The sequence below is a fragment of the Anthonomus grandis genome, chromosome 22, assembly GCF_022605725.1.
Source record: "Anthonomus grandis grandis chromosome 22, icAntGran1.3, whole genome shotgun sequence".
Lineage (NCBI taxonomy): Eukaryota > Metazoa > Arthropoda > Insecta > Coleoptera > Curculionidae > Anthonomus > Anthonomus grandis.
Genome location: NC_065567.1, coordinates 30280163 through 30307770, shown reverse-complemented (window position 1 = coordinate 30307770; position 27608 = coordinate 30280163). Strand labels below are relative to the sequence as shown.

Genomic DNA, 27608 nt, shown 5'->3' with positions numbered 1-27608 from the left:
ATTCGTGAGTATAAACTTGAATTTTAATTAACTAATGTAAAGAACATGCTTCTAATAAAAGGTATTTTTATGATTTAGAAAATTCTTGCTGTCAAAGAGCTTAAATTCTTTAAAATACAATTTTTCAAATAATTTCTTAAATTGAGCTTTTTCAGAGGTTAATAAAAATAAAAAAAAAATTATTAATACATAAATATAATAAATCAAAGTTTTTATAGAAAACCGGTAAAAAATGTCATTAATTAAATTTAATAAAAGAAAGTTCATTTTGATCTCATTTAGGTACCTTATGATGAAATAAAATATTCTCATAAGAAATTGCGTTTTTCCAATATTTCCAAAAAACCTTGAAAATAATTTTTTGAAGCTTTAAAAACTTTTAATATATCCAAAATATTCTCTTAAATTCCAAAGTAATCTTGCGATCATTTAATAAAAAGTACTCGGAAATTAATCACATCTTATGAAGGCACTAACATTTGCAAAAATTATTAAAAAACATTCTTTAAAATCTTCAGGAACTTCTTGGTATTCCGAAAATATCCTGTGTTCAAAAAATCAAAATTTTCTAAAATTTCCTTAAATCTTCATACATCTCTGCATTTTCCTAAAAATAAAAATATGTAAAATCTCATAAAATTGCTAACAATTTAACTTCAAAATTCTTTAATTATTAACAAAAATCTAATATATTAAAAATTAAATAAATAAATCTTTTTCTTTTCTTATATAATCTTATTCCATTGTATACAAAAAATATATATAATTTTTACAGGTTTTTGGGAATGATAAACTAATTTCGGAGTTGTATTTATTCACTTTACTACAATAAATCTAGATAACAACCGTAATAAAAAAAACTCCTTACTAATTAATCTAAATGCGGCAATATTAATTCTTATGAACCCATTTTGATATGGGTGACTAATTCTATTTTACCCTGACATGTGAAAAACAACAACAAAGCATGCAAAATTCCATCAAGGTAAAATATACTAGATACAATTAACAATCCGACATGTTTTATTTCTATCTTGAACCGTACAAGCAGACTGTAAATCCATGAAGAATCTTGATAGGCCTGTAAGACGTATCGCGAAATTCTGATCTGATGCTATTTTGAATAGATGCAAAGATATCATCTGCTTATCTGGTGTAAGTGAATTTGTATTTTCGTGCATTAAACGAGTCGATCTCTCTACCGATTTAGATTTATTTGACGTTTGCTCGATAGCTTGAGACCAGATTAAAGGAGTGCCCATGGTAAACCAATAGTAACAACCCAAACATGGCAATTTGGTGATGCATAACTTAACTGGATTTGTTGCCAAACTTCATATACATTTTATATTTAAGCGGTTAAATTTAAGAGGGATTAATTTGAACACAAATGATTTTCAGTTCGTTGATCAATAATTCCTTTTGTGTCTTGTTTAATATTTCAATCCACATTCCATTAATATCAAAGAAAAAATGAAGCAGGAATACACCTGAAACTGTATATAAGCAACCTAATTATCTCCCAGGTAATAAGTTTAATAAATTAATTATCCCGTTATTTACTTAATATTTAATAGGCTCGCAGGTAATTTGCACCATAGCAAATGTAGTAGAATATACGAGTTAAATATAGGAAGACGTAAGATCACCTGCCTAGCAATGAACTTGCCTACTTATTTGAATGCGTATAGAACCGTTAATACGCGTTGTGCAAGTGCCACTTTGACTCCGATTCCGTGATTCCGTTCTTATAGATTTTGCGTCGGAATTATGTAAATTACTATGAAGCCGGGAAAGAAATGAAATCTTTTGCATGTCAATTCCATTTGGTGGCAATAAAGTGCCTATAGGAGGATTTTAACGGGACGATTTATAAGAAAATTTACTTAAAACCCTCATGTCGATTTAGCATCTTTTTATGATAAAATATGACGGAGGCTCAACTTTGTTAAGTCAGTGCTAACGCGATTTGTAAAAGGTGATAATGCGTTTATTTATTTCTTTCTGCAATTCTAGAAAATCAGATTTTTTTCAGAAGAGGCTGTTTAATATAGATTTTTATTCACAGGAACCTAAACAAAGAGAAAATCAATATATTAATAAATTATGTTAGACTTCAAAGATCTAAAGTGAAACCACATTTTCCATAAATTGCATCAGATCTACATCTGATTAATAACTGCAATATAGAAATAAAAAAAATATTTTTTCTCGAACACTCTGTACTACTCCTATAATAAAAATGTGTATACACATTAATCCCTTAATAATAAAAATCTCATATTACTTTTTAATTCGTTAAAATATAATTTTTTTATGAAATTCAGCAACGAATCCTATTAAGTTATGCATGCAACATTGGTAAAACCATTGTTACGAACAAAATCGCTTATGAATGTAAAAAATGTTTAAATGCATTTCCGTTGATTTACAGGTGATTCTGATAATGTTTTTACCCCTGACAATTCTCTTAATTATATTATTTAATAATTTATTAAAGCATTTTATAGGCAAATCCAATTAAGTCATGCTTAGCGGTTTTAAAAGAGAGTTTACTGGAGATTTCCAAGGTTCTTTTTCTTAATAAAAATAAGTTTATATTTAGACTGACTAGCTTAACATAATTTTTCAAAATAAACGATCCCGTGTATAAAATAAATAAATAATACACCATGTAGCGATACTTGTAATAATAACTCAAGAGAATTTATTATCAATAGAGATCTAGTTTATATATAATTTTAGTTTACTTTCTGAGCGTGAACTCCCTGTAGTGCCCATCAAGACCAGTTTCGCGTTACGTTTCCGTTTCCTACATCCACATACGTCCTTTAACGTTAAAAAGTGAATATTTATCGCCATAACAACGTCGATTTTACAACGTCGTTTATTTTTACGGAAAGTCGTTCGTTTCGCCGTGAACCGGTAAAAATAATAAATGCAAATATATCGTCTACCGGTAGGATTTTAATTGGAAGCACAATTATGTATCCTGTATTAAGAATGTATATAATAAGTGGAATTCATCCTCGGGGATCATTAACTTAGTTGCATGCCTAGTAAATAAATGATCGCCAGTTAATGGTTCAGGTGTGCCGAATGTTCAGTTTTTATTATTTTAATAAAACAGTTTGGCAATTTATTTTAATATTGGCACTTAAATTATGCATCAATAATTATAAAAATCCCTTTTTCCTTATTTTTAATTGTCAAAAGGAGTAAACTTAAAGAGCCACCATATCCATTTAAATTATGCATAGATAATTATTAATTATAAATTTCCCGTACTTTTGCAGAAGTTCCTTATATATTCCAAAGATGTAAATAATTTTTTATATTTTAAGCATTTAACAAGTTTTCGTTGTTTTTGGAAAGTTGAAGTTATTTGCTATTTCGTGCTAGAAATTTTAAATAATTGTTTGTTTTATTTCAGGATTTCGACAGCTATTTAGAATCTAATTTAGCATTTTATTGCAGATATTTGATGTTATTTCGAGGTTAAAAAATTTTCACATATTTGCATCATTTATGAGAATAAAATTATATTTTTCGGGTAGAAATAAGACACATTACGAAAGAAAAACACTATTTCCACCCGATGGAAAAATCAAATTCTAATTTATATGTTTTATTTATTCATTCTAATTTTTTTTTGCTATTTATAAAATTTAAAATTTACTTGCCAAAGAATTTACTTAATTATGCCATAATTGTGTAAATTATTTACATTTTAATTGTAAAGTCACAATTTAAAGCAAATATGTCAAGTGCCCTAAAATATAATTTATGCCACGCAGTAATGATTTATTAAAAATTTTAATTATTATATTTTATAACTTTTCTAAAATATTATGCGTAAAGCACCCCATATACCTTCGCTGGCACCCTAAAAGTGACTTCTTAATTTCAAAAAACCAACCCAGAATAAAAATTCCATATCTGCTCGGGATTCCAATAAAAACTTTTGCCCAAACAAACTCTTCCATCAAAATTCCTAATGTAATAAGAAATTTGTCCCCAAGAAGCAAACACTCAACTTAAAATTATGTGTTCCCTTAAAAAAGATGGGGAAAAAAAAGTTCGGACCCGTCACCCGCCATAAATGTTTAAGCAGGCAAAACCTTGAAAAAGAGCGAAATCCTCGGGGGTAACTTTATACCGTTCCTCCGTGCAAAAATTAGTTTTGAATTTCGCCGATGTGGGGGTTGCTTTAACGTTTTTGAATCATTTAACAGTTTTCAAAGTATTAATTATATTGATGGTATTTTAGGCCACGGGCTTTTCGATCAGCATCTATTATTTATATCGGCTTTTCTGAATTCGGAGCATTGATTAATATAAAAAGGACATTCATTTATTGTCATTTATAATCATTAGGTTCGTTATTAATGTCGTAAAAAACCCATTTCCCCTTAAGTCTCATTCATATTTGATTAATGAAAGTTATTGGTAAAACCGGAAATTAGAATACAAATTGAAACGCTAATAGTACTAAATTCGATATTTGTACAATTTCACCTATATTAATAATTATTACAATGCAGATTATTCCAGTGCAGAATTTGATTTAATAATATTGCTAATTTGTTACAATGTTATGCAGTACTTGACCGTGTATAATTGCTATGGAATCAAATTATGCATAACTTAAAAGCACACCAGGCTGATTTTAATATTTCAATTTTTCCTCCTGTTTCTTAAAAACGACATTGCAACATAAATTCTTACAAGTCGACACAGTGTAACGTATAACTGACATAAACCCAGACGTAAAAAGGCATAAAAATATATGGTGTTAATTTTCTACGAGACGTGGTTATATCGCGTAGGACGATCAGAGTGATTACGGGTCGAGATGAAACATTATATTTTGCGCTAAAAAGAAATGGCTTTCATTAAACTCGGAGGTTTTAAATAATATTAAATATTTTCGTTGTCAGACCGTAGGGAGAATTTCATACGTCTTGCCGGCTTTTGTGGCGACAAAACGTTGAAATCTGAGACCGAGGTATAAGATAACGTCGCTTGTTTAAGACGTATGCTTCTTACTTCTTATTTGAAGTGTTAATAAATATTATTTAGGAAATATTATGTCATTAAAAGTCAACACTTTTTATAAAAAAGAAATTAAATCAGTTAAAATTTCCTGCTCGTATTTACTTTATTACGAAAATTAACAGACGTTCTCTTTAACAATGTACATCAACCTCTTGACGTTTACAGTATTTCAGAAGACAAACTAAATCCGACTCGAGTTTCATAGCGACGAGAAGAGAAAGAGAATTATAAATTTAACCGTGAAATTACTTTATTGTTCCTGTTTATGGTCGGCATTAGGCCTTTATATGACGTCGAGGGTCTTAAAAATTTCTGACTGCTCTGCTGCTACGTGCATTTCTTTAACGGATGAGTCTAAATCATCTCTGTAATTTGTCTTATTTTAGTTATAGCCGCTTTTATTAAAGGAATATGCTCGTCTGTCGTAAATGCCTTTTATGTTTCTGCTTTTGTAGTTTGTCAGGGAACGTGGTGCGTTGGTGGAAGATCGGATGAAAAATTGGATTAAAGCCAAGATATAAATTTAATGGCACAAGGCACACTTTTTAAATTCTTAAAATGGTTAAGAAAAATCAATTAAATAGGCATAACTTTAATGGACACGGTTCACATGTTTTTATTACTTCATATTTTGGCCACACAAATTAGTAGCAAGCTCCCTTAGGGTCTGTATAGCGAAACACAATAATTAATAAAGAATGTTTCGTCGTGTCCATTTGAGTTATGCATGTTTATATATTTTAAAAAAAAAATGTTTTAAGTAATATTTTCTAGGGTATTTTCGGGTTGATGTTTCCGAAAATGACATTCATTTGTTCTGATCAGTTCTTGTTTTTAAGATGTTGAGAAATATATATTTTTTTTCAATAATGCAAAAATTTGCAGTTTTGTTATTCCTGTCAGTAGTGACAAACAAAAAAACATCATTGGTGATTGTATATGCCAACGAACCATGAAAATTTTTTTTCACTATTTTTCATGAAAATCCATAGTTGGATAAAAAAAAACATGATAATAATGAACAGAAGTATTATAACAAGAATCATTAGTTGACTATTATTCATATCAGCTTATCTTATTAATATTGATTGAATGACAGAACAATCCAATAACTTAAGTATGATATATTTAACTCCTTATACGATACGGCTCCAAGGACTATGAATAAACAAAATTTTACTTAAAGGACCATAAATAGTTTCAAAAATGAAATCTTAACCTAGGATTGTCCTAAAATTACACACATTTTCAATGCGTCTCGAAGGACCATGAGTAAATAAAAATTTAGGGCCTTAAAGACTTAGGGGTGGTTCTAAAATTATAAAAAAACTTCAATCCAGCTCAAAGTATCAAGAATAAATAAAATTCTAGTTAGAGGACCATACATAGCGTGAAAAGTTAAATCTATCTTAGCTTGTCCCATAATTGCCAATAATTTCAATCCAGCTTGAAGGAACGCATATAAACAAAGTTTTATTTTTTTATAGTGTCCTAAAATACAAACAATATTAATCCGGCTCAAAGGACCATAAATAAATAAAAATTTCAAAAATCCTAAAAAAGTCCTAAAATTTCAAAAACTGGAATTCAGCTGGAAGGATCATGAATAAATAAAATTTATTTAAAGGTTCATTAAGAATTTAAGAATATAAATCCAAATCTACTGTTATCCTAAAATTAGAAACACATTCAATCCGGTTCGAAGGACCACAAATGAATAAAGTTTTATCTTAAGGATCGTAAACAAATTGAAAAACTAAATTTCAATCAAAGATTGTCTTAAAATTACAAACAATTTTAATCTGGCTCGAAGGACCACGAATAAGCAAAGTTTAACTCAAAGGACCGCAAATAAATTAAAAAAACTACATATTTCAATCTGAGATTTTCTTAAAATTGCAAACAATTTCAACCCGATTCAGAAGATCCTAAATAAATAAAAAATTAACTTAAAGGGCCTTAAAGACCTTAGAGAGGGTAATTTAAGATAGTCGTTATAGAAATAGTCGTTTTATTTAATCAGGGTCGAAGGACACTGATTAAATAAATTTAACTTAAAAGACCACAAACAAGAAATAAGAAATTAAATCTTAACTTAGGGTTGTCCTAAAATTATAAAAAAAATTATTCCAAATCGAAGGACCGCGAATAAATGAAGGTTTACTCAAAGGACCGTAAATAAATTAAGAAACTAAATTCTAGTCTGAGGTTATCCTAAAATTACGGACAATTTCAATTTTGCTCAAAGGACCATGAATTAATAAAATTTTACTTAAAGGACCATAAATAGTTTGAAAAATTGAATCTTAACGTAGACTTACACTAAAATTACAAATAATTTTAATCCAGCTAGAAGAACCTTAAATAAAAAAAATCTACTTAGCATTCTACTGCATCTCACTCTTTGTGCTAGATATGCAATTTACATTCTTCAATAAATTTATTTATAGGTGTTTAAAGTCAAAAAGATTACTTTACATATTTTTTAATTGTTTTATAACTGCCTCTAATGACTTCAAAATAAAATCTCCAAGTCTTAAACTAAATCTCTTTTTGTTGTTGCACTACCGTAACCTGAATAACAATGTCCTGAATTTAGGTACATCAACGAAAATCTGAATAAGACTTGGAATTTAATTCAGACACGTTTAAAACACAACAAACTCCATTAGCGAATGTGTTTACAATTGCTACGGACTTGAATTACGAATGAGGCAGACCGACAACATCTTTGCTTAAAAGGTGCACATCGTTGCCAAATGGTGATTTTTAGCTTAAAAGGGTTTCGAATGCAAAAACTCTACTAGCTGATTTATTTTAATTTATATACCTTAAGTGAAGCCTCTTCTGCTCAATGTTCTTAACCGGTATAATAAAATTTAGTACCGGCATTATCCTTAAGTATTACTTTTATCTTAAATTCGCTCCTATTTATTTATATCATTTTATAACCCGATACTAGTCGATAAATCGTATCGTAAAAATAATAGTCGCTATTCAGATGGTTTAATTATCGCGGTGGTCAAAAGGAATAAAAGCAAACGAGCCTAGTTTTATCAAAAGTCGTAAAATCGATGGGGAATTTAGTCGGTATACTTCATAAAACTTTTAGATGCAGAAATAATTATGCTTTTATGCAAATATTTCTTTTTTGCATTTTGTTCGGAGCCAGGCAGCCGGTGCCAATTATGGTAATAGAGATATTAAAAAATTATATATATTTTTTTAACGGAAAACATCTTAGTTTGAAGTGTCATAAAAAAATAGTCACAATTATGATTTATATCAGTTTGGGTACAAAATTTAAATTAATCAACTCATTTACTAAAAAAAAAATTGAAAAATCATTTAAATACGTCACACTGACTTTAAATTACCTTGAAAATACCATTTTATTTAATAAAAAGATGCATAACTTAAACGAACACGAGGCATGATTTTTTAAATTCTGTTTTAAAAATATAGGTAAGTAGTAATTTCTTAGTACTCTAAAAATAATATTTTCTTAGATAATTTCATCATATATCTGGAATTTATGGTATATAAACCATAGGGGAGCTTACTAATGGGATGTATACAGGGTGTTCGAAAAATAGACGGAGATATTTCAATGGGTGATTTCTTGTAAAAAAATATGAGAAAAAGTTTCTATAAACATGGGTCCGGAAATGCACAGTTTTCAAGGTACAGGATGATAAATTTTAATTTACTCGAATAAAATTATTATCCAAAAACATGCAAATTAATTTCCCTTAAAACTGGCTTGTAAGCCGATGAATATAACATTTAATTCAAATAAACATGCATAACTTTAATGGGCGCGATGCACCTATTTTTAATGCTTTACCTTATACAAATCATATGGCGAAAAACAGGTCATAAAAAATACGTGCGTCCTGTCCGTTTAAGTTATGCATATTTTGATTAAATTAAATTAAAATTTTATTACAGACGCCCTGTATAATTTAATATCAAGGTTTTTTCTGACCTATGATATGCAAAAAACTCTTTGGATTGTGAAACGTTAATTATATAGACTCGAGGTAATTTTCTAGACGATATTTTGCTTATAATGGACACAAGGCACATTTTTTTAAATTTCTAAGTTAAAAATATAGTTATTATAAGTATTAATTTCTTAGTACTTTGAAAATACTATTTTCTTAGACAATTTTATCATATATATGGATGTATATATGGTATAAAAACCATAAGAGAGCTTACTAAACGGATGTATATATAGAAAACAATCTAAAGACACTTGGATAAAAATTATCCAAATACATGCAAATTCATTTCTCTTAAAATTAGCTCAAAAACCGATGAATATAACATTTAATTCAAATAAGTATGCATAACTTAAATGGGAGTGATGCACACATTTTTATTGCTTCACCCTATACCAACCATATGGCGACAAACTTAAGTCATAAAAATATGTGCGTCGTCTCCGTTTAAGTTATGCATATTTCTATTAAATTAAATGAAAATTTTATTACAGACCCTGTATAATTTAATATCAAGGTTTTTTCTGACATATATTATGCAAAAAACTCTTTGGATTGTGAAACGTTAATTATATGGACTCGAGGTAATTTTCTAGATAACCTTTTGCTTATAGCAGATAATAGAGTAATGGTAACAAAGGCGGTAGTTTATATGTACTAGAGAAAAAAAACTTTTATTTAATTATTTTAATTACTCGCAGCTAAAAAAAATAAACCCATATAATTCTATTCACAAGCTGTTCGCTCCTTCAATTTATTTGCTTTTTAAAATGCCAAACACAAGAGAAAAAAAAAACACGGATCCGAGTGCAACTTCACGCTCTTCTAAATCACTGGGTTCACTATCGCAAATGTAGTTAATATGCAAATGCGACATGCAATTATAAATAAACCAGCTTCTAAGAGACATCCTATCACAACGTAATCATACGACGCCCGTTAAAAAATCTTAAATAATAATACTTAATAAAATTACTCGAAGTTATCAAACTAGAACAATAATTTCCTGGTAATGAAAATTCTATACGGCATGTAATTAGTTATTCAAAAGAAAATAAGACGGAATAATAATAAATTACAAGTTGCTGCAAGAATATTAACGTCTCAGATAACATTTTATGCATTTTCTACACGGGTATGTTATTATTCGAGATTGCATTTAGAGTATACGGAGGCGTAGAAAAGTTTATGAGGAAAGATAATACAAAGTATTTTGCTACTTGGATTAGCAAAGGCGTTACCCCGAAGGGAAATTTACCGTCGTAGCATTTGACGTGAAAAACTTATATGTTTTAATAAAATTAATAATTTAGAACATCTGCAGAGTAAACTTTTAGTTCTTTACTTTTATAACAGAGAATTTTTTCATGCATAACTTAAAAGGTCACGAACGCTTAATTTTTATTTAAATTAAAGCCGATTATATTTTATTAACGTATAATTTAGCGCTAATAGGACACTAAAACATCAATCAGTCTAAGGTATCATTTTTATGTGACAATTTCCTGCATGGTAGCAGAACTACCGTTTGTTATAAGACATTAAATGCTCATAATTTTTAACATCGTAGCATTCAAATAACTAATTTAACAGTGCCATTTTTAGCCACTCCATCGAGTTAGTCATTTAAATACAATAACTGTATGTCATTAGGGTTATTAGCATTAGAAATGTAAATCTATTGACACGAGTGGCAATATTTATAATTTTATTGAAGTTTCATGGATAAATATTAGGAATGTTTATTAGTTAATCAATTATTTACAAATGTGGTCCAATTACTTCTCTAAAATTGGGTGTTTTTATTGCTCTCTTCATTAGTTAAGCGCCTAATATTTAAACCGTCTAATGAAAATAAGCTCGTTAAGCAGCTCTTCCTATGAAACATTTATTGCAAATAAACCGCCTTAAGGTCAATTACGATCATTTGTCTTTATTCCAGTTTATGATCGCACTGAAAATTATTAATTTTTACGGCCGCTATTATTAAAATAATTTTCCGACCTACAAACTTGTTAAGCCGTTTGTTAATTGATGGTGAAATAACGAGCCCGTATGAAATTCGGGCTTCAAACTTAAACCAAATTAGGGACAAATTAATTGATGGCCCTTAACACATTGACCTTCTGGTTTAAAGAAATTAACCGCAAGTTAATTATGACACTATCATATTATCGTTAGAGCTGTCATGAATATGCCTGTTTATTACTTACAAACAGATGCTTAAGATGTCGTAAAATTGTTATTTAATCTTAATTAATCGTCTTGTATTATATTATATATTAAGAGTTTTTATATTTGTAAAATTAATCTAACCGCACCTGATTATTAGATGACATAAATAAATATTTATCCAGTCGGTAAGCACAGGGGAGGAACGATTAGAAACTTTTCGATGTAACTTTGGTGGAATAGTTTGTTTTACTTTTTTTAAATATTCATATGAATAAAGTCAATGTTTAGTATCTAGTTATTTGATTAATTGTAATTAAAAGACGTATAAAAAATGTGTGGCTAAAGATAAAGACTAAAATTTAAATAAATATGGGGTTTTATTTAAATATATTAATAAAGTAAGGTTAGTCATTGGTGTTATTTTGAGTTGTCTTTGCAGGGAACTGTTTTTTTTTTAAGAACTTGTATATGCTTTGACAAATGGTGAAATAGGTTAGTGCAGAATTATATATAGAAAATTGAAAAGTTTAATTTTTGCTGGTTTTTAAGTTATGGGCATTTTGTAAATTTTGTCATAAAAAAAAAATTTTTTTTTTGAAGTTTAAGTGATTTTTTTAAAACCCTTAAATAAGTGTCCACTCAAATTACTGCAGAAATAGGTGTAGAAACTTTTGGAATTTTATTTTTATTAGTTTTTGAGTTATGGGCAATTTGTGTATTTGGGCATAAAAAAAAGGTATTTCCGATTTTTTTTTCTAAATTTTGTAATTTTTTCGAAAATCCCTGAAATAGGTGTCAATTCAAGCTAGTTTAGCAATATGTATAGATATTTTCAGAATTTTATTTTTACTGGTTTTTGAGTTATGGACATTTTCTGAATTTGTTCACAAAAAAAATCTAAATTTTTTTTTTTAATTTTGTGAGTTTTCTAGAAAACCCTGAAATAAGTGTTCACTCAATTTAGTCTTTAAATATATATATCGGAATATTTAGAATTTTTGTTTAACTGGTTATTTTGTTTTGTGTATTTGTTGATAAAAAAAGTCATTTCCGATTTTTTTTTTGATAGTTTGCGTGATTTTTTCGAAAAACCCTAAAATAGGTGTCCACTTAAATTAGTTCAGAAATATGTATAGAAATTTTCAGAACTTTATCTTTACTGGTTTTTGAGTAATGGGCATTTTGTGAATTTATTCATAAAAAAAAATTTCGTTCTCAAAAATTACTTTTTTGTCTTTCAAATTATTTCATGAATATGTATACAAAATTTAACAATTTTATTTTTACCGGTTTTTAAGTTATAGGCATTTTTTAAATTTGTTTATAAAAAAAATACTTCCCGAATTTTTTTTTCCAAAAATTTGTATTTTTTTTGAAAAACCCTAAAATAGGTATCTACTAAAATTTGTCCAAAAATATGTATAGAAATTTTCATAGTTTTATTTTAACTGGTTTTTGATTTATGGGCATTTTGTGAATGTGTTCATAAAAAAAAGTTGTTCCCAAAAAAAATAGTTTTTGCAAAATTTTGTATTTATTAAAAAAAATTTACTTAAATTTTTTATTTCAATTTTTTTTTTTTTTTTTTAGTGATCTACATAACTATGCTACCAGACAACAGGAGGATTTTGTATTGATGGGTAGACATACTTCAAACAGAATGACAAACACTATTCTACACAAAGGTCTTAGACATTTTAATGAATTACCCATTAATATAAAGAACTGTAGAGTGTAGAAGCCTAATTATGTTTAGAAAAAGTTGAAAAGACATATATATATATATACATATGTAAGTGTTTTATATTTTAATTGTCTTTCTTTATGTCTTTTATTTTTACACTTCTTAGTATCGTTTTAAATTATATCTGTGCATAAGTTTTATGTTTATTTATTTTTTTTTTGTGTAGTTTAACTTTATATTTTACTCTTTTATTATTTATTTGCTTACTTTTATTATTGCTTTTTATATTTTCTAGTTTTATCAAGATATTGTAAATATGTTTTAAAAATTATAATATACAGGGTATTTCTTAACTACGGTACGATACTATACAGGGTGAATCGTTAGGTCGTTTTATGAAAAAAAGTTCCTATGAACGTATGTCGGAAGTTGCTTTGTTTCTGAGATAAAGGGCGATGAAGGTTCAAAAAAATAACGGTATTTTAAAGATACTATAACTATCCTTAAACCGATTTGGTTGAAATTTGGTGGAGTTATTTGAAGTTATAAGACGCTTATTTAGCTGTAACTAGATTGAAATTATTAGGTCCAGTGGCGTGTCAGTGGGCACCACATGCTTATTGTTGAGAAAAAAACAAGGCCAATAATTGTTTTGCAGCTTTTTATTTATTTTTGTATTTAAGCAACTAAAAATACAACTTTTTCGTATTTTATATTATCATTCATATCTTTGTTTTCGAAAAAAAAAAATCTTTAACTCATTCTAAAAATTATCCATGGACGACAACATGAAATAAAAACCAATTAATTCGATAAACAATTTCGACCTTAAAGTACATGAGCAAAATGTCCACCCTCCAATGCACGACTTTTTGGTCTCTTGTGTCTTGTTTACTATAATAATAAACATTCAACTTCTACGATTTTTATTATCAGATTTAGGATTTAGATTAGATTAAGGATATACGCCTATTTTTTTGATTTTATTTGGCGAAAAAACCTATACGTTAGTCATACCCGTTAAAGTTATGCATGCGAAACAAGAAATTTGTTTGAGAAGAAGTTTTGCAAACTAAAATCATTCCGAAATGATTTTATTTACGACGATATATGATACATGTAAAACCACAATAATTTTAATCGAAAATAATGTTAAAAATTATATTTTCTTATTAAAGACTAATAAAATTTTATATTTTTAAATTTAGTAATGTAATGTAAATTTGTAGTTGGATAATTGACATTTGTAATTTTTTTTTTATATAATACAAGAACAAGTGTAAAAAGGATGAAAATAAAATTAAAAATACACTGAAGAAACTAACATTATTTCTTCTTATTTGTACAGGTCAAATGCCTGGAATAAGCGGCTTTTTTGCAAACTATAAAATCCCCAAAAGTCTGGAAATTCTGGCTAATACCAAATTTTAATACTTGGAATATATTATAAATAACTAGAATTACAATAAATTTACTTTAAATGCCTTAAAAAAAGACATAAAAAATTATTTACAATTCCTTAAAAACAAAAAAAAATACGTGAAAATCCTGAAAGAAATAATATTTCTGAAAAATATAAAAATTCTATAAGCCTGGAAATTACAAGAAATTTTTGCCATTACCAATTTTAATACTTCGCATACATTTTATAAATATCTGGAATTCGGAACTTGAATTAGGTGTCCACTCAAATTATTTTAATAGTAGTGCTATTAGTACAAATTTTAAAATCTGTACTAGAACCACCTTGTTCATCCATATAATCCACCTTCATCTAATCCTTTAAATTATCACATTTTCTTAGTCAGTTAAAAAACTTAACCCATGCTTAGTAAAACATGTTTAATAGTTCAGAAATGTTTTCTACTAGATATAGAATATTTATTATGTGCTGGTGCTACTTTAACAATAAAAAAGATAACAATAGTGCATACACCCTATATATTACCAAATAACCAATTTTCTCTTTTGGCTAACCTAATGTGAAATTTATGAATATTAATAGGGCAAAACCGCTGCTAGTATGCCGCACCATCTTCAGTTTCTTAGAAAACCAAACCTGCTATACCCAAATGGTATAGACCTTCAAATTAATATGCATCAGAAAATGTAGATTCTACCACCCGGATGATATTCTCTTTCTTGTCTAGGCGCTGTCTTAATATTTTTAGTGCTTTTGTGACATACTCTAGGTCATTTCGATCGTATCAGACATAGGCCTTCACTAAGCCGTCTAATTACATGTTATGACGGCATACAGGTAAAACATATGCTCTTTTTTTTATTGTTAATTTATTATGGTTGACGTAAAAGAATTTGCTGCCAATCGTAAAATTATTAAGCGTCTGGTTTATTATAATATAAAATTGAAGTTGAAGTAGTAAAACGGTTCTGCAGGCATGTTAGGTAAAACTTTGAAGTCGTAAATTGCCGAATTTATAGATTTTACGTGAATACTTCTACTGCTATAGCTATTGGTTATTTTATTATCAATAGCAAGTTATTTTTAATTTTACTGTATTGCTTATAAGGTTATATTATTTATCCCCTTAGTATGAATAGGCTTTAAATTAAAAATGCAAAGGGCACTCGTATACATTTAAGTTATGCTATATTATTGTTACTTTTTATAAATATTTTTCATTGATGGACTCATCATACTGAATTATATGACTTACTGAAGAATGATTATTTTGGAAAGCATTATACAAAACTAGTGGCCAAATCTTCCTAATAAATTAAGCGGCCTGCATAAAAAAGCTCTATTAGGAGAGCCACTTAGAAAACCATAATATAGAAACGAAAACCATAAAATTTTAATTAAAAAAGGGCTGAGATAGTAGCTCTTTTAATTTAGGTTAATTGCTTTAACATTTGACACAGGACCGCCATGCCAGTGAGGAAGCCTAAGCATTTTAAATGGGTTAATTTAATGCTTAATCCCTTTATTTTTAATATTTCCAATGAAAAATCGTTAAATTCTATGGTTATTTGTTGAACGCCTCAAGGACTTATTTATCGGGTTATACATAATTAAACTTTCAGACCCTTAACTTCACCAATAAAACCACTTTACAAAGGTTTACATTATATGCACGAGTACGTTTATAATTACTTCTCTGAAGTCGTCCGTTAATGCCTTGTAATTGCTTGACGACACCTGCCTTAGTAAGTAGCTCAATTACAATCATTACAAACATCATTATCATAACCGAAATGATTAGGCTACTCTATGCAGGAAAGACGTTTGTTATTATAATATTTTCACTCCCAAGGATATCCGCCTATTTTGTTGTTTTTATTTGGGGAAAAAACCTATACCCCTTAAGGTTATGCATGCGAATCAACAAATTTGTTTGAGAAGAAGTTTTGCATCATTTCGGAAAGATTTTATTTACATTCGTTTGCACGATGTGCGACCAATTAGCGCCGCAATGCATTACCGAGTACCAACATTAAAAAAAAACCATTTTAAAATGGTAATTACCCGAAGACACCTGCAATTAACAACAAGGGAACTGAAGGAGATTAAATTAGAAAAATAAGCCAATTAGCGAATAAAAACTTGTAAATATTAGAAAACATCCGCCGAAGGCGTGCGTTTTATTTTGCATTAGTTTTAAAAGGCTGACGACCCAGAGAGCAAGTTACTTTATACTTATGCAATTATTACTATTGACGGTCTGATTCATTGGCGTGCTACTTTTGATACTCACGATGTTTTTGCTATTGTAATTATGAGAGAAATGTATCATGACATGGTTAGCATAGTTTCAGAAATATGCTGTTCCGGTATGATTAGTTGCGTTTACCTTTATGCATCGATTGTTTCATAAACTATCGAAGAAATGCAGGTGTACAGCATAGGTCGTAAATACTCTTAAAAAAAATCATGTTTACAAAAATTGGATATGCATAATTTAATTTAAAAAAACTGAATTTACTACTAGGGTTTTTTAGAAAATATCAGTTATTTTTGCATAATTTAAATGGATATGATGACTCTTTAAAAAATTAATTTTTTTTCACTTACAAAAATAGGCAAACACTTAGGGATAATTTAAATGGATAGTGTCTCCTAAAAAAATAACTTTACTTCCTCTGATAGTTAAAAATAAGCCAAAAGAGATTGTTTTTTTACATTACTAATAAATTTAATGTTTTTCTGTCATTCAAACTAAGTAAATATATAATATTTAATTAAAATTTAATCCAGGCAAGCAACTTATTACGAAATACGTAAATTTTAAACACGTGTAATAATATTATATAGCAAATTTCATAAAATCATAAAAATGTGTGCCTCACCTCCATTAAAGTTATGCACTTTTATACTTTATTAAATTGCTGTATTTTTACTGTTATTTGAGTGTACTTCTGTAATCCGTGCTTTACGATAAATTTTTTTTTAGTAATCGTGTGTTCCTTATAAAGTAATTTTTTAGCAAGTGAATTGAAAATTTATCAAATACCAAAAAAAAAGTTCAAGGCAAAATAGTTTATTTACAAAAAAAGAAATATTACTTAATGAAATGTAATAATGTAATTTAAATAATGATATATTACAGTCATATAATAAATATAATTTATTGGAGCAAAAAATACAGGGATAATTTCGCTATAGAATTTTTATATTAATTTGTATAAGACACGTATATTTCATTATTCCGATAAATATACTATATTTAATAAATAATTACAATGTTCTTTTATATTACAAATAAATTTAACGTACTTCTGTAGGTATATTATAATAAAAATAATAATATTAATAAATTCAATTTGTTTACTAAATTGCACAATATAAAAGAGATCCGTAAATAATAAAAAAAAATAAATGTAAATAAACAAGCAGTTAGCAAATATTTAATATTGAGTTAAAATTTATAACAGTCCTACATAGTTATTTATATTTAATAATATATTTTTATAATATGATGTTTAAGTGCATTTATATTTACATTGTATCATAAAAATATGTACCTCGTTTCCATTAAAGTTATGCATTTTTATATGTTGTACTTGAGAAAATTGCTGTATTTTTAACAATATTTGAACATAGTTGGATATTGTTTTTTAATGCTTAATGCTATGTTAAGCAGCAAAGAGAATTTTATTATAGAGAATAATTTTAATCGAAAATAATATTAAAAATTATATTTTTTTCTAAGGACTAATAAAATTTAAACTTTTAGATTTTGCAATGTATTGCAAATTTGTAATTGTATAATGGACACTTGTAAATTTTTTTTTATATAATTGAAGAAAAAGTGTAAAAACAGTGAAAATAAAATAAAAAATACAATAAAGAATATAAAAATAAACTTAAAACTAACATTATTTCTTTTTATTTATACAGGTCAAATGCCTGGAATAAGCGGCTTTTTTGCAAAATATAAAAACCCCAAAAGCCTGGAAATTCTTGCCAATACCAAATTTTATTACTTGGAATATATTTTAAATAACTAAAATTAAAATAAATTTACTAAGATTTACTTTAAATGCCTTAAAAAAAACATAAAAAATTATTTACAATTCCTTAAAAACTTTAAAAAATTACGTGGAAATCCTGGAAGAAATAAGAATTCTGAAAAATATAAAAATTCTTGAAGCCTGGAAATTACAAGCAATGTTTGCCATTACCAATTTTAATACTTTGCATACATTTTATAAATACCTGAAATTCGAAATTTATTTAGTAATTTGCAATTCCATGAAAACATTAAAAAAATTACGTCAAATTCGTGGAATAAAAAAAAAAATAATACAAAAGTTTAAGCACTTTTTAAATAATAATAAAATTTTTATTTTACGCCCAATTAATTGAACCATTAAAACCAAAAAACCCATCCGAATTTTATCCTATTAAACCCGAATATAACGAACCTTATCACAAGTTATAAAAAAAAACTAATTAAGTTCACATTTATGGCTTACATATACAGCGTGTAAAACCCATTGAAGGAGCCTCGTCCATCATTAACGAACTTTTCCACAGGACCGTAAACTTATTGTTCTGCACTTCCATAAACAAAAACAAAAAATCCACCGTACTTTTTTGACTATAAAAAAACTCCCCCCGCTCTAGCAAATTTGAATAATTACATTACACACTTGATTTACCTGATTTGCATACATTAACTGTTTTAAGTGAATCATTTCCCTCCTGCCGGAAATTAAATTAGAACTAGAAAATTAGTTGGGCGGCTTTCCTTTGCCCCGTCTTTACATCTGGAGGTTTTTTGTCCTACTCGGTAAATGTTAAATTTAAATTTTTTTCTTTTTTTAGTTTATCAGTGAAACAGACCAGGCAGCCAAACTTCATTAATCAGAGAAGAACGGCAGTAGTTGAACATACTGCCGACAACAAGAAGAACATTAACTAATCACCGAGTACAATGCAGAAACCTTTCATAGATCTAGGTTACGTCATTTTTACAATGGGAAACAGGTTGTCGGCTGTACGTATCCACTTCCGTAATTGCATAAAGTAAATGCATGTTATTTTGCAGCAGAATGGTGTTCTCCTTATTCAAAAGAGATAGTAGCAACTATAGAATGTTCTTCTTTAGATTGGCCACTACTCAGTTAGATTTAAGCAAGTGAAATAAGTATTAACAAATTTATGGTAGAAAGATTTTTTCGATCACAAATATGGAAACTAAAAAAATTCCATTTAATTATTCTTAGACTAAAAACAGAATTTTCCCAGGATGTTTTATTGTACCTCGATGAATCATATTTTTTTTTATCCATGTCCCAGTACTTCTTTGTGTGTCTAATTACAACGAAATGCCAAAGCAACAAAAGGCATTTTATTATTATAATATCCAAAAGTAGTTTCAGTTAAATTGACGCGTTTCAAGAAGATCTTCTCGGACTAATCACAGATTAAAATGGAGCAAAGGGGTCATCGATCAATCAGGATCTGCAAGGGGTCCTTAATATTTATAAAACAGGACCGGCGTTCGGATTTTTTTTGTTATGGAATTTTTTTTGTTTGTAAAAGTGGGTCTCACATTTAATGCAATAATAAAATATAATGTTTTAAAATTTCGGTTCCTTGAAAATGTGCAAAAAGCATTTTGTTATTTAGTGTGAAAAAATTTAACTGATCGACAAAACCTCTATGGACTTAAATTTGGGACACACTTTAATAATATTACTCAGATTTGTTGGCATATTTGTAATAAATTTTATATAGTCATATTTTATATGCAAATAGTTCATTTGCAGAAAACAAGGAAAGTTAAGTCCTATAACTAGTATAAAAATGTACTTAAGGCTTCTGCTCCTACAATACTGTAAAAATTCCTAAATCCAACTCTGTAAAACCAAACACCAATACGAGTTTGCTTAGTGTCTATCTTCTCGAGATGGCTTATCTATAAAACGCGAATGCTGTCCATCTTACTAACAATGGAAGAGAAGTGAGTAAGCAAGAGTCCCGTCACTTAGAATCGGAACGTTTAACAAATAAAAGGGCTTTTTGGACCTCCATAAAGACGATTTATGTATAACAATAGAAAAATATTAAAAGCGATTTCAGATCTTGTGGTTCCCTGACATTTGTAAGCTTAAGAGCTTCATGGCACTTTAAACTGTAATAATGCAACTAAAGCTGTCCGTATTTAATATTATTTAAATAGCATAAGAGACCTCTTACTGTTCGTTCATAACTAAGTGACAGTTCTAATAAGGATTCGATTTAAAGTCCTATGCTTACCGAAAACACGCAATTTTAATATTAAGCGTTTTTTAAATCCGCTTAATTATTAATTATTGCTAGTCGTCTGGTTTTATGTATTTTAAAATATGCTGAAATAGTCTTTTGTCGCTACCCCATGTTGATATTTATGAGCATGTCGGTCCATTTACTTACGTTAACTAACTGAAGGTACTTTTAAATATGACGTTTTTATATTTTATGGTTGGTGTTTATTAATTTGGCCCTAATAAATTTTGATTTTTATTATTTAACGAAACGGTGAAAATGTATAAAGCTACTAAAAGTGAAAGTTTGATGCAAATTTAATACCTTAGTGCCGATTGGTTCCCGATTAAACCTTTTAAAAATGGCCGTTTTAAGCAACTTCTAATTGGTTAAAATGTCAGGTGGTACAGCTGGTATTCAAGGTGGAGCCCTGTAAAAAGTAAATTGGGGGGCAACGGTTAGCTGGTTTGCAATTAAATGGATATGTTAAATAAGACGTATATACGGGTACTTATGTATTAGCATGACATGAAGTGCAAATAAATAAATAATAAATTTTATATAACCAGTAATTAAGTAAACCAGTTGTCAAAGAAATTAACCGTAAGTAATTAAAATCGTAGAAAATATTTTTTTGGTAAAAAAACATGCTTCTTGGAAGGAACCCTAAAAATGAAAAATCCTAAATTTTGAAGGTCATCAATCAACACTATTGAGAACATTCCAATGGTTTTGACTTACTTTCATCCTTCTGAATCCAACGAGACCATCCGCAAGTTCGTAGCTCCCATATTAGCTGAGATCTTGCATTTTTGTGGCCCATTTTTGGGCTCAAAAACGGGGTCAAAAATTGACTTTTTTCCGAATTTTCAAAGTGCTATAATTCCACTTGTTTTGGTCGAATTCCGTTATAACCCGGTGTTTTCATAATGTAGGTGATGGGAATAAGCCGCTCATAAGGGATTCTATAGCTATTTTCGAGTTTAAAAAATTTCGAAAAAAATCAATTTTTGGTGAAAAATTCGATACGGGGGGGTATACCCTTAAAATGAAAAATCCCTAACTTTGGAGGTCCATATCTCGGCTTCTATGGGTCCTATTTGGAAAATTCCAACGGTTTTGACTTAGTTTCGTCCTTCTGAATCCAACGAGACCATCCACAAGGTCGTAGCTCCCATATTAGCTGAGATCTCGCATTTTTGTAGCCCATTTTTGGGCTCAAAAACGGGGTCGAAAACTGACTTTTTTCCGAATTTTCAAAGTGCTATAATTCCACTTGTTCTGGTCAAATTCCGTTATAACCCGGTGTTTTCGTAATGTAGGCGATGGGAACAAGCCGCTGATAGGGGTTTCTATAGCTATTTTCGGGTTTAAAAAAAATCGATTTTTCGCATTTTCAAAGTGCTATAACTCCCTTAGTTTTTGTCGAAACTCATTATAACCCGGTGTTTTCGTGTTGTAGGTGATGGGAACAAGCCGCTGGTATAGTTAGTTCAAATTCGAAAAAAATCAATTTTTGGTGAAAAATTCGATACGGGGGGGTATACCCTTAAAATGAAAAATCCCTAACTTTGGAGGTCCATATCTCGGCTTCTATGGGTCCTATTTGGAAAATTCCAACGGTTTTGACTTAGTTTCGTCCTTCTGAATCCAACGAGACCATCCGCAAGGTCGTAGCTCCCATATTAGCTGAGATCTCGCATTTTTGTAGCCCATTTTTGGGCTCAAAAACGGGGTCGAAAACTGACTTTTTTCCGAATATTCAAAATGCTATAATTCCACTTGTTCTGGTCGAATTCCGTTATAACCCGGTGTTTTCGTAACGTAGGCGATGGGAACAAGCCGCTGATAGGGGTTTCTATAGCTATTTTCGGGTTTAAAGAAAATCGATTTTTCGCATTTTCAAAGTGCTATAACTCCCTTAGTTTTTGTCGAAACTCATTATAACCCGGTGTTTTCGTGTTGTAGGTGATGGGAACAAGCCGCTGGTATAGTTAGTTCAAATTCGAAAAAAATCAATTTTTGGTGAAAAATTCGATACGGGGGGGTATACCCTTAAAATGAAAAATCCCTAACTTTGGAGGTCCATATCTCGGCTTCTATGGGTCCTATTTGGAAAATTCCAACGGTTTTGACTTAGTTTCGTCCTTCTGAATCCAACGAGACCATCCGCAAGGTCGTAGCTCCCATATTAGCTGAGATCTCGCATTTTTGTAGCCCATTTTTGGGCTCAAAAACGGGGTCGAAAACTGACTTTTTTCCGAATATTCAAAATGCTATAATTCCACTTGTTCTGGTCGAATTCCGTTATAACCCGGTGTTTTCGTAATGTAGGCGATGGGAACAAGCCGCTGATAGGGGTTTCTATAGCTATTTTCGGGTTTAAAGAAAATCGATTTTTCGCATTTTCAAAGTGCTATAACTCCCTTAGTTTTTGTCGAAACTCATTATAACCCGGTGTTTTCGTGTTGTAGGTGATGGGAACAAGCCGCTGGTATAGTTAGTTCAAATTCGAAAAAAATCAATTTTTGGTGAAAAATTCGATACGGGGGGGTATACCCTTAAAATGAAAAATCCCTAACTTTGGAGGTCCATATCTCGGCTTCTATGGGTCCTATTTGGAAAATTCCAACGGTTTTGACTTAGTTTCGTCCTTCTGAATCCAACGAGACCATCCGCAAGGTCGTAGCTCCCATATTAGCTGAGATCTCGCATTTTTGTAGCCCATTTTTGGGCTCAAAAACGGGGTCGAAAACTGACTTTTTTCCGAATTTTCAAAGTGCTATAATTCCACTTGTTCTGGTCAAATTCCGTTATAACCCGGTGTTTTCGTAATGTAGGCGATGGGAACAAGCCGCTGATAGGGGTTTCTATAGCTATTTTCGGGTTTAAAGAAAATCGATTTTTCGCATTTTCAAAGTGCTATAACTCCCTTAGTTTTTGTCGAAACTCATTATAACCCGGTGTTTTCGTGTTGTAGGTGATGGGAACAAGCCGCTGGTATAGTTAGTTCAAATTCGAAAAAAATCAATTTTTGGTGAAAAATTCGATACGGGGGGGTATACCCTTAAAATGAAAAATCCCTAACTTTGGAGGTCCATATCTCGGCTTCTATGGGTCCTATTTGGAAAATTCCAACGGTTTTGACTTAGTTTCGTCCTTCTGAATCCAACGAGACCATCCGCAAGGTCGTAGCTCCCATATTAGCTGAGATCTCGCATTTTTGTAGCCCATTTTTGGGCTCAAAAACGGGGTCGAAAACTGACTTTTTTCCGAATATTCAAAATGCTATAATTCCACTTGTTCTGGTCGAATTCCGTTATAACCCGGTGTTTTCGTAACGTAGGCGATGGGAACAAGCCGCTGATAGGGGTTTCTATAGCTATTTTCGGGTTTAAAGAAAATCGATTTTTCGCATTTTCAAAGTGCTATAACTCCCTTAGTTTTTGTCGAAACTCATTATAACCCGGTGTTTTCGTGTTGTAGGTGATGGGAACAAGCCGCTGGTATAGTTAGTTCAAATTCGAAAAAAATCAATTTTTGGTGAAAAATTCGATACGGGGGGGTATACCCTTAAAATGAAAAATCCCTAACTTTGGAGGTCCATATCTCGGCTTCTATGGGTCCTATTTGGAAAATTCCAACGGTTTTGACTTAGTTTCGTCCTTCTGAATCCAACGAGACCATCCGCAAGGTCGTAGCTCCCATATTAGCTGAGATCTCGCATTTTTGTAGCCCATTTTTGGGCTCAAAAACGGGGTCGAAAACTGACTTTTTTCCGAATATTCAAAATGCTATAATTCCACTTGTTCTGGTCGAATTCCGTTATAACCCGGTGTTTTCGTAATGTAGGCGATGGGAACAAGCCGCTGATAGGGGTTTCTATAGCTATTTTCGGGTTTAAAGAAAATCGATTTTTCGCATTTTCAAAGTGCTATAACTCCCTTAGTTTTTGTCGAAACTCATTATAACCCGGTGTTTTCGTGTTGTAGGTGATGGGAACAAGCCGCTGGTATAGTTAGTTCAAATTCGAAAAAAATCAATTTTTGGTGAAAAATTCGATACGGGGGGGTATACCCTTAAAATAAAAAATCCCTAACTTTGGAGGTCCATATCTCGGCTTCTATGGGTCCTATTTGGAAAATTCCAACGGTTTTGACTTAGTTTCGTCCTTCTGAATCCAACGAGACCATCCGCAAGGTCGTAGCTCCCATATTAGCTGAGATCTCGCATTTTTGTAGCCCATTTTTGGGCTCAAAAACGGGGTCGAAAAGTGACTTTTTTTCGAATTTTCAAAGTGCTATAATTCCACTTGTTCTGGTCAAATTCCGTTATAACCCGGTGTTTTCGTAATGTAGGCGATGGGAACAAGCCGCTGATAGGGGTTTCTATAGCTATTTTCGGGTTTAAAGAAAATCGATTTTTCGCATTTTCAAAGTGCTATAACTCCCTTAGTTTTTGTCGAAACTCATTATAACCCGGTGTTTTCGTGTTGTAGGTGATGGGAACAAGCCGCTGGTACAGTTAGTTCAAATTCGAAAAAAATCAATTTTTGGTGAAAAATTCGATACGGGGGGGTATACCCTTAAAATGAAAAATCCCTAACTTTGGAGGTCCATATCTCGGCTTCTATGGGTCCTATTTGGAAAATTCCAACGGTTTTGACTTAGTTTCGTCCTTCTGAATCCAACGAGACCATCCGCAAGGTCGTAGCTCCCATATTAGCTGAGATCTCGCATTTTTGTAGCCCATTTTTGGGCTCAAAAACGGGGTCGAAAACTGACTTTTTTCCGAATTTTCAAAGTGCTATAATTCCACTTGTTCTGGTCAAATTCCGTTATAACCCGGTATTTTCGTAATGTAGGCGATGGGAACAAGCCGCTGATAGGGGTTTCTATAGCTATTTTCGGGTTTAAAGAAAATCGATTTTTCGCATTTTCAAAGTGCTATAACTCCCTTAGTTTTTGTCGAAACTCATTATAACCCGGTGTTTTCGTGTTGTAGGTGATGGGAACAAGCCGCTGGTATAGTTAGTTCAAATTCGAAAAAAATCAATTTTTGGTGAAAAATTCGATACGGGGGGGTATACCCTTAAAATGAAAAATCCCTAACTTTGGAGGTCCATATCTCGGCTTCTATGGGTCCTATTTGGAAAATTCCAACGGTTTTGACTTAGTTTCGTCCTTCTGAATCCAACGAGACCATCCGCAAGGTCGTAGCTCCCATATTAGCTGAGATCTCGCATTTTTGTAGCCCATTTTTGGGCTCAAAAACGGGGTCGAAAACTGACTTTTTTCCGAATATTCAAAATGCTATAATTCCACTTGTTCTGGTCGAATTCCGTTATAACCCGGTGTTTTCGTAATGTAGGCGATGGGAACAAGCCGCTGATAGGGGTTTCTATAGCTATTTTCGGGTTTAAAGAAAATCGATTTTTCGCATTTTCAAAGTGCTATAACTCCCTTAGTTTTTGTCGAAACTCATTATAACCCGGTGTTTTCGTGTTGTAGGTGATGGGAACAAGCCGCTGGTATAGTTAGTTCAAATTCGAAAAAAATCAATTTTTGGTGAAAAATTCGATACGGGGGGGTATACCCTTAAAATGAAAAATCCCTAACTTTGGAGGTCCATATCTCGGCTTCTATGGGTCCTATTTGGAAAATTCCAACGGTTTTGACTTAGTTTCGTCCTTCTGAATCCAACGAGACCATCCGCAAGGTCGTAGCTCCCTTATTAGCTAAGATCTCGCATTTTTGTAGCCCATTTTTGGGCTCAAAAACGGGGTCGAAAACTGACTTTTTTCCGAATTTTCAAAGTGCTATAATTCCACTTGTTCTGGTCAAATTCCGTTATAACCCGGTGTTTTCGTAATGTAGGCGATGGGAACAAGCCGCTGATAGGGGTTTCTATAGCTATTTTCGGGTTTAAAGAAAATCGATTTTTCGCATTTTCAAAGTGCTATAACTCCCTTAGTTTTTGTCGAAACTCATTATAACCCGGTGTTTTCGTGTTGTAGGTGATGGGAACAAGCCGCTGGTATAGTTAGTTCAAATTTGAAAAAAATCAATTTTTGGTGAAAAATTCGATACGGGGGGGTATACCCTTAAAATGAAAAATCCCTAACTTTGGAGGTCCATATCTCGGCTTCTATGGGTCCTATTTGGAAAATTCCAACGGTTTTGACTTAGTTTCGTCCTTCTGAATCCAACGAGACCATCCGCAAGGTCGTAGCTCCCATATTAGCTGAGATCTCGCATTTTTGTAGCCCATTTTTGGGCTCAAAAACGGGGTCGAAAACTGACTTTTTTCCGAATTTTCAAAGTGCTATAATTCCACTTGTTCTGGTCAAATTCCGTTATAACCCGGTGTTTTCGTAATGTAGGCGATGGGAACAAGCCGCTGATAGGGGTTTCTATAGCTATTTTCGGGTTTAAAAAAAATCGATTTTTCGCATTTTCAAAGTGCTATAACTCCCTTAGTTTTTGTCGAAACTCATTATAACCCGGTGTTTTCGTGTTGTAGGTGATGGGAACAAGCCGCTGGTATAGTTAGTTCAAATTCGAAAAAAATCAATTTTTGGTGAAAAATTCGATACGGGGGGGTATACCCTTAAAATGAAAAATCCCTAACTTTGGAGGTCCATATCTCGGCTTCTATGGGTCCTATTTGGAAAATTCCAACGGTTTTGACTTAGTTTCGTCCTTCTGAATCCAACGAGACCATCCGCAAGGTCGTAGCTCCCATATTAGCTGAGATCTCGCATTTTTGTAGCCCATTTTTGGGCTTAAAAACGGGGTCGAAAACTGACTTTTTTCCGAATTTTCAAAGTGCTATAATTCCACTTGTTCTGGTCGAATTCCGTTATAACCCGGTGTTTTCGTAACGTAGGCGATGGGAACAAGCCGCTGATAGGGGTTTCTATAGCTATTTTCGGGTTTAAAGAAAATCGATTTTTCGCATTTTCAAAGTG

The 27608-nt window shown here is 30.8% G+C and overlaps 1 long non-coding RNA gene across 1 annotated transcript in view; it reads right to left on the bottom strand.

Annotated features, from left to right (window-relative positions):
• Positions 1 to 505: 505 nt before the first annotated feature.
• LOC126748559 (uncharacterized) overlaps positions 506 to 27608 on the bottom strand; it is a 139011-nt gene continuing 111908 nt past the window's right edge. The window contains exon 3 of the long non-coding RNA XR_007664766.1: positions 506 to 607. This is a non-coding gene — a long non-coding RNA (uncharacterized LOC126748559). The remainder of the gene's footprint in view (positions 608 to 27608) is intronic.